At 42.3% G+C, this 8,967-nt stretch overlaps 1 protein-coding gene across 3 annotated transcripts in view; it reads left to right on the top strand.

The window, feature by feature from the left end:
• Positions 1-8,691: 8,691 nt before the first annotated feature.
• apba2b (amyloid beta (A4) precursor protein-binding, family A, member 2b) overlaps positions 8,692-8,967 on the top strand; it is a 54,643-nt gene continuing 54,367 nt past the window's right edge. For 2 of the 3 annotated variants that reach the window (XM_062384703.1, XM_062384685.1), the window contains exon 1: positions 8,694-8,839. The gene's annotated coding sequence lies outside the window, so the exon portion shown is untranslated. Of the gene's footprint in view, positions 8,840-8,967 lie in introns of all 3 variants that reach the window. The other variant, XM_062384694.1, reaches the window with a different exon arrangement.

The following is an 8,967-nucleotide window of genomic DNA, read 5'->3' as shown; positions in this document are numbered from 1 at the left end:
TTGGTCTCTCTCACTTTCTTCCCCCTCCTCTGCCTCCCTCAGTGTGTCTCCCTCTCTGACTTGCTGAAAGGGGATGGTCGCGGCGGAGCTTTTAGGGAGGAGACGGCTGGCAGACGGGCGGGGTGACGTGAAGTAAGTCGGTAGGAGGTCGTCTCCTCTCAGCTGAGGCGAGGGATCGGTGCGCCCTCGGAGGTGTTGACCATTTCACCAGAGGTCTTCAGCCACTCTCACACCACACCGCACACTGACGTGCAGCACATTTGATCAGAAACAACATCAGGATGCTGTCATGCGTAATTCGCGTCTCTACAAAGGCCAGTATCGCTAATGTATACAACCAAAACGCAATGGCATCCAGCTCCCAGCTGCTTGTAGCCACTCCATTCGATCAAAAACAGTAATTGTGACAGAGAGATGATTCCAATAATCAATACACGTCCGTCTATAGGAGTGTATAGATTATAGTATGGAACTGTGCCGCGGCTCTGTGAGAATAAGAGCGCACGTGAAACCACAAGTATAAAGCCATATCTGGTACTGTGGCCGGCACCCACGCGAATTCATGCTTTGTCACAATCGCCACCTAATGTATCGTTCACTGCAATGGCTGTGATTTCACCGTGAGATCAATAATCAATAGGATCCGTGTGAGAATCGCACATTTTTACGCACAACCTTCAGAAGTTGTTGGGGCTTCGCTGGATGTCTCGCTCACGTGTTGAGACTCTGTAGAGCTTTTGCATTAGTGTCAGTGTCATGGGCAGCGCGCGTGCTTTCATCATCATCATCATCATCATCATGCCATTACAACCAACAGGCCCGTGCACAGGATCATTTACTCACCGTTCACGTTCGCCTAAAGCCACGAGTCTCACACGGCTCACTGGCGGTCTCTAGTGGCGAGTGTCGATCAGTGGCAGTCATGTGGACGTAACTGATGGAGATCGTTCTCATCTTGGGCTGTTATAAAAGACATTAATGGTTGTTTTAGTGGGATACTTTTTAAAAGTAAAGGGTGCTGATATGTTGATCTTGGATTACGTTAATGGAATTGATCTTGACCATAATCTTTGACTAATACAATTTACAACCTGGATTTAGCGTCTCACTGGCAGTAAAATGTACCATTCCATATTAAAGATTAAAGCAATTATTGTGCTAGTAATGCAAGCATTAATGGGCATTTGTCTTTCACTGGCATGTGGCACAGTGCAATACATTGCCCAGAATACATAATCAGAAAAATATGTAAATACTGTATGATAACTGGAGTAAAAATGTAGGTTTTATTGACCTGTGAAATAAAAATCTAAATGTTCTTGGTGCCTGCTCAGCTCAGTGGATTCTTAAGATCGTCCTTTGTTGCTATTGAGTTTTATAATGGCAGTGTGGGATTTAAAAAAAAAAAGAGGCATTATGTTTAGCTAACGTAAGTAATAAGATGTATTCCATATATTAGTATATGTGTTCTTCTTCAGGAGAATTTGAAATAAACAGGAGCTCCTTTGTACAATTAAAGGGAAAAGCTTTTAAGCTTGTAATGGTCAGCTGATCACTCACATGATTGTACTGCATCGAAATCTTAATTTATTTATTATATCGTATCTATACTTAATGATTCTACTGCAAGTCTGGAAAATCTTCAAATTACACCGAATAACTTGTTATATAAGATCTTGAATAAAACAAAGCTTAAATCTTATCGACAATATGTTGTAACAGCCTTTTGCCAGTGAACGGGGGAGGGGGGGGGTGGATTCTATCCATCCTTTTTCAGAAGAAAAGCCCATAGAAACATGCTTGACATGTCTTGACATTTGTTTTTCGATAAGGCACATCTGTATCTTGGGAAACATATGTTCATCAGTTTCGTGCTCTGCTGTGTTGGATCTCATTTTGACACTAGTTCCTTTGTTCTCCCACAGATCGCTGTGTGACACCTCTCTCGTGACTGCCCTTCTGACATCTTGTGTGATTTTCGTGCAGGGCAGATAGTCCTCTGTTACAGCCCTGCTGGTTCTGCTTTGTGGCACGAGAGGAATCTTCTTAATCTATTGTTTTCACAAAGCATTCATCCTTGAGACATTCGACACAGACGGCTTTTTCCAACTCCATACTTCACATTGCATCAGCTCTCTTCCTCACGCCCTCTTTTTTCTCCCACTATCTCTGTGATGAATATTTATTAGCCTGTCACACGGTCTTCTCTAAACTCAAAACAACACATTCATCAGCCCAACTGCAGCCACGCTTTAGTCCTCCAGCAGTTTTCACTATATTGTGTAATTTCTCAACAAAGGCTGGTTAAGATTCCGGGATGTTGAGAGCTTCTCACCAAACTTAAAGTATTTTAAGAGCCATTATATTCCAATCAACACCATTATCATTATGGTAATGAGCAATGAAGCAACACAGCTGAGCACCTCCACCTTGGGAATAATGTGCTGTATTTTTCCAGCATATTTATAGGCCTTGAGATATGCACAAGAATGATACAACAGATGAGCAACAAATATGAGTCAATGTTCGCACGTATCACTGTGGTATAGCGTAGAGGGTCAATATAATGCTATTCATACAGTCTTTCATCGCCATCTTAAGTGCCCAGACAAGGTTCTATCCTCCATCATCCTCCACCATCCTCTGCATTTGTGTGACAAATGAGCAGCATTTTATAGCCTCTTCATAGATGGTCAATGTCACAGCAAGAAAAAGAGAGATGGACCACCTGTCTCATGTAGAAAGCCACTTTCAAATATTGATGTATTGAGATTCTCTGCAGACCTATCGAATCTCCTCCTCTTTGAAAAACACATAACAGCATACATTTTTCAGCAGTAAAAAGGCGACTCAGACGATCATCTTGGTTCAGTGAAATGCAACCCTTTTAGTAAAGTGCTGTATTGTTCCACAAGTCCTTGAAAATAGTATTAAAGTAAAAAATACATCCTGGCTCCACCCCCTGATCTGAATCCACACCAACATGTTATTGGCTCTTCCTTAGTCGTGTCCTACCCTCTTTTTATCTCCATTTGTTTTTTTCTAACTGTGCAAATAAACAAACGCAAATGTAAACATACCCTCCTTAATGGAGGTAATTAATCTGGGGGACCAATCTGTTTGTAGTTGAGGAGCATGTGGGATATAAAATCGACATCTGACCTGCGATGAAATAAAAGATAAATCATGCAAAAGAAGCATTTCACATAAAGTAAAAAATTACGGACCCGAGATTTTTCTCTAATCAAATGAAAAAACACTTTTAAAGGTTCAGAGAGCTGCTGCAACATCACAGCTCCACAAAGAGCAGTTTTAGTGTGGGTGTGGGAAGAGGCCTTTCAGTGGTTTAAATAACAGCCATGATATGTTCAAAATTGCTCAATGAAACATGAATGAACTAATGCACCGATGAAGGCAAATCACTGACCCATCAGCACAATATTCAAAATACAAATCTCACATGTGTTTGCTATACAACCATCAAAACAAGACAAGCACAAGGTCATGTACAAAGTCATAATTGCAAAGGATGAAGACTCCACCATGTGGCCAGCAAGGTCACTTTGTACAGGCGGAAGTGGGCAAGGTGAGCTAGCTTCCGATGTAGCCTCTGTTGTCGGAGCCTCAAGAGGAAGTAGTAAGCAAGTAGTGAAGTAAGCAGGGAAGTTCCACTGTGGTTATTGCCAGATTATGAAATTACACGTTATTCCACTTAAACTCTTTAAAATGTTGTGACAGTGGTGTGAACCATTATGGTTTGAAACTCTTTTGTTCAAAAAAATTTGATTTTGAATGTCCCAATCAAGAGGTTTGCACTGAATCACCGAAATCGTGTCTAGTTTTAGCAAGATCAAACGTTTTAGTGGTTTGTTTGGGAAAGCTACAAGTATTAATTATCCTCCCAGGCTATTTCTTTCATTACATTTTTTTTTTTTAATGTGAAACAGACCAGAGATCACCGGGGGCTAAAGCTTTCCATCATTATACAAAATGAAAGAAGTGTGTCAGAATAACAAACCTCAGTAACTGGGGATTTTTTTCGCAGTGTAGGACATATTCAAATGAAGGAATGAAAGGATTGTATGAGACTGAAGGATAGGATTTATGAAATATGGATGCAGTGACCCATTCAGAAACCTTTATTACGCTGCTTTGATTTGCTGCACATGTTTCGCCTCAGTCTGATGCATGTCTTCTTTTAGTCCCTTCGGAAAGAATCCACACCCCTTCACTTTTGCCCTATTTTCTGTGTTGGAGGTGAATTTATCAATCCCTAATTATACCCATAAATCCCTACTCAATACACCACAATGAAAAAACGAGAATAAAATAGACTTTACTTAATATCCTTTAGATTTGTCTAGAAGTCTATTGGTGGATGCCAGTGGAACATTTCTCGATCGGAATTTGTTCAGGAAGACACACACCACGATTAGTCCCACTGCTTGTCTGGACAAAACAACATATGATGAGATCAAAGGAACTCACTTCAGACCTCCGCAAAAGAAAATGATGATGATGCATAGATCAGGATAACGGTGTTAAACTAATTTTGAAAGTTCCTATTGGCCTCTTATTATAAAAAAGGGAAAAGGTTTGGAACCACTGGGACTCGTCTTAGAGTTACTGTCCAGAGTCACTGGAGACGGACTACCATCTCAGCAGTGCTACATCAGTCAGGCCTTGATGGTCAAGAGGCAAGTAAGAAGCCAATGTGAGCAAAAGGCATTTGACTTTTCTGGTGCCAATTCCCAGGCGTCCATCCTCATCGCCAGCTGTCAGGCTTTGTTTCAGTGTTGCTTCTGTCCAACCTCTCCAGGGGCTCTGTCTTTGCCTCAGAGTTCCTGTTCATTATCCTCCTTGCCTCACCAGCCAGTGCACTCAACCACCTGCACATCCTCCAGAGAGTTCAATCTTCATCAATGGCCTCTCTCTGCGTTCGGAGTGACCCTGCCTTTGCCGATGCCCTCCCAAGTGGCTCAACCTGTCCGTTTGGTCTCTGGGTCATCCACTCAAGCAGCATGGCAGGTCTGTTCAACCTGGAGGTTTGCTCTCCTGAGGACCTGCCTTTCGGTCGGACTCCTGCTTATTGGATCTCCAGCCCTCAGGCCATCTGCTTGAGGTCTTCTGCGGTGCCCCTGCTCAGTGCTCAGGTTATTGCCCTGAGATTCCAAGCCCTACTTTTCTGTTCCCTGCCCACTGGCCCCCTTCATTCCCATCAGGAGGGATGTGTCTCCAGAGTGCCCTCTACTCCCCCTTTGTCTAAATGATGATGCACACAGGAGATTATATAGTAAGTGATGGTTTAACGGTTCAGAGGGTAAGATTTAGGTGAAAGGGATCTGTTGGCAGGAATTGAAATTAAAATAATCCTAGTGATGTTTTTACTAATGTGTAATTTTCGAAAATTGTACACTTTAATAATAATAGTCTGTATTTTATCATATTTGATAGTTAGATCATATGTTGCATGAGTTAGAACAAATTATTTGTTGGTAAAATAAAGTTGTCTTAAAAAGGGATCAAGTCTGGATCTCTGTTAGTGGATTTCTGTGCTGAAATGTTGAGGCATGGCCACTCGGTGGCAGTGCTAGCCTCCAGCTGACATCTGAGACTCTTTCTGTAAAGGCAATATTCTTTTTAGGTGTTTCAAGGCTCTAGTTTGTAGTATTTAGGGGAATCTGTCAATGTAAATGGCACATATTATTCATAATTGTTTACATACATGTAAAATCACTTGGGGTTGATTCTTTGTTGTGTTTTTATGACCTTAGAATGAGCCCTTTATATCTATCTTCCATTGTGACTGACATGTTTCTACTGTGGTCCAGAATTGACAAATCCAACACTGGCTCTACCTGAAGGGTCAGGGGTTTCATATATTTGGAAGGGGAAGATGAATGGAAGGGTATTCAGTTGGATGTTATATACTACTTTGCCACTAGATGACACTAAATCGAATACACTAAACCTGTACAGATCATTTAAATCATGAAACCACAATGACCCCCTCAAAGACCAAGTCGATCCGTTGTCGTATATGGGTTATTGCAAATTTGAAAGTTATTACAGACAATCTATTTTTTCACGTTTTACTAGCTTGGCATTATGTAAGACTTTCACACTTTTTCTGAAAATGTATATGATAATAATATTCAATGGTTTCGAAATCTTGTTGTAGTGCAGCAGATACAATTTCACCCACAGGGTTGGAAGTTTTTGGACCATGTTGTTAGGACAGCAATAGGTTTTATTCTAGATTTTTGGAACATTATTTTGTTAGCTACCTCTGTGAGCGGAGTTTATACATTTATACAAATTTACATTACAGCCCTGCAAATAGGGGCCAACTATATAATCTATATAAAGATAGATAATGTGACCTTACCCTAAAAGTAAAACCAGCACATCATGATTGCCATGGTGGCTACTGAATAAGGGCACGGTTAGAGAAAAAATCGCATTTTCATGGAAGCAATTCTGCGATCACCTCGCCGCAGCAAATTAAGGTTGTATTTACTTTCTTACTGAAATTGGAAATTAACGGAAGGCAAAGAATTATCTTCATCACAACTCCTGGCTCCTCGAAGTCAGTGGTAAAATTACACGTTTAATAACTTTTCTCAAAGATGGCTCCAGTTATTTGAGGAAGTTTATTAGTTTATTTAATTTGTTAAAATGTTAATTGATGCTGTAAGAAAGGAGTGAAACGTCACGACTGGCGGCTGGGACTAACTCCTGATTGGTTGACGGCGTGTATCGACTAATGCGCAGTGAGGCTCTGAAATGTGCCACATGGCAGCGTTAGCATCCGGGATATTTTAGCTTCGTTTCTGGAGAGTAGTAGGAAATGGAAAGACGTCGTCCAGAAGGATAACTTATCACTAGGAAGCTGTCAGCTGATTATGAAGCTAACATATACACACTTATACCATATTTCAAACAATTAAATCAAATTAGCTTTAATACACGTACGTGTCAATATAGTGGGGTTTCGTGTATAGGCAATATGTCATTTTAATTTCTAATTGATGCAAAAGTTTAGTTTTCACCTCTAAGTTGTTTTTAAGGGTCTATAGAACAATTTTGGTCCGAGGGCCAGACATGCCGCTCAAAAAATTGCCCCCTAGGGGGCTTTGTTGGCTCCGAACCTACCACCAGCCTTAATAAAATATGGTAGTTGTTATAATTCTTGATCAGATTATCTGATCTGAGCATAATAAGTATGTGTTGATTCAGGATCAGGAGTAGCAACTGATATCTTTATAATATGACCGATATAACCAATATGTATATGAGTGAGGCAGGATTGGTCCACTGCTACCTGCTTCTGTATGTGAGTTTATTACAAAAAGAGAAGAAGAAACAACGTCGTTGCTTCAGGGCCTACATATACTGCAGGGAAGACCTCACTGTGTGTCAGGCCAAGTGTGAGACCTTGGAGGCCAGTCTGCACCAGGAGCAGGCTCATTCTGAATCAAGCCGAAGTAGGGAGGTGGAGGTCGACCAGGAAAACCAGGCTCTGCAGGTGGAGGTCAACCTGCTCAAGACTGTACAGAGGAATCTTGAAGATGAGCTGAAGAAGAAGGACAAGCTTCTTCAAACCACCCCCTACCTTAACTGCCCGGCCACGCTCACGGTCAAAGAAAAGGAGGTCAACAAGATGCAGGCGCCGAGGCTGCGGAAGGAGACGACTCTGACTGAGGGAGTGAGCAGCAGCTCAGTGGAGGCCGTTGAAAAAGAAAACAAGACTCTGAAGAAGCAAGTTGACAATCTAAAAGATGAACCGAAAAATCTCCAGGAGGAGGTCAAACGTAAGGAGATTGGTGAAAAAGGAAATCAGGAAACGACAGGCAGTCCATGTCGTACTCAGTGCTCAGTGACTTGGTGAACGAGCTGGAGAACGTAGAGAGGATTTATGGACAGAAATGTCAAGCAGCTTGAGGCGGTGAAGGTGGAGGACTAAGATGAACTCCTGAACCAGGAGACGGATCAACCTCCAAAGATGACCGGAATGATAGGACGTTTGCCCTGAAACCACTCATCCTTTTCCCTCACACCTTCTTACCCCACCCACAACCTACTCCTCCCCTCCTCCCCCTGCCCACCTTCCACTCCCACCCCTCACCCCTTTCCTATTCCCCAAAACAAACCCCTCAATGACAACCTCCAACCAATAATGTATATAATAACAGATGTATAACATCTACCTGCGTGTGTTTTTCTGTATATAAAATAAATAATTCATAATTCAAATCAATTATTACATTGTTGTTGTTTTTTTTCTTTCTATATTTAAATGTCACAAGATGACAATAAAAGTTCACCTATCGTTAATTAGTGTGTGAATCACTGTGCTGATGAGTTGATTCTTCCCTTCACATACATTGTTATCGTTTACTTTGAATTAATATGAATAAATACAGCGACCTGTTACACATTATGTTTCCTCCAGGTAACCAGAACTCTGATGTCTCTCAAATACACTGTTTTAACACCATTGTGCGATTTTTGAAGCATTTCCCAATACATTTTCGAACACATCTGGTTTTTGTTTGTGTTGATGTTTCTGTGGTGACGTCTACGTAGCGGGTGGAGCTGCCCGGGCGGGGGTAGCGGGCTCTCGCGGTGCTAACTCTCGGGGGCAGCAGACGACTGCAGTGGGCTCGCTCGGTGCTGTTATCCATGTTCCGGGGCGCCGCTGCCAGCCGCCTTGCCTCCGTAACGTGACGCTCCTCACTCGGTCCTACACACAGCGAGAGATGCGAGAGCGGCCAGCGCCACCATCCCTCACTCGTCCGGACAGGAGGTGACTCGCTCGGCGCATGCAATTCCTCAGGTAAGACCCTGCTGTGTGTTTAAGAAAATATGTCACGAAGATGAAGCTCATCGTCGATGAACCGCTCGGTCGAGCCGTTCAGCGTCTCTCCTCTCCGGATGAGGAGGAGGAGGAGGAGGAGCAGCGGT

Source organism: Platichthys flesus, chromosome 1 (assembly GCF_949316205.1).
Source record: "Platichthys flesus chromosome 1, fPlaFle2.1, whole genome shotgun sequence".
Taxonomy (NCBI): domain Eukaryota; kingdom Metazoa; phylum Chordata; class Actinopteri; order Pleuronectiformes; family Pleuronectidae; genus Platichthys; species Platichthys flesus.
The sequence above is the reverse complement of the archived record's forward strand: the minus strand, read 5'-3'. Positions and strand labels throughout refer to the sequence as shown.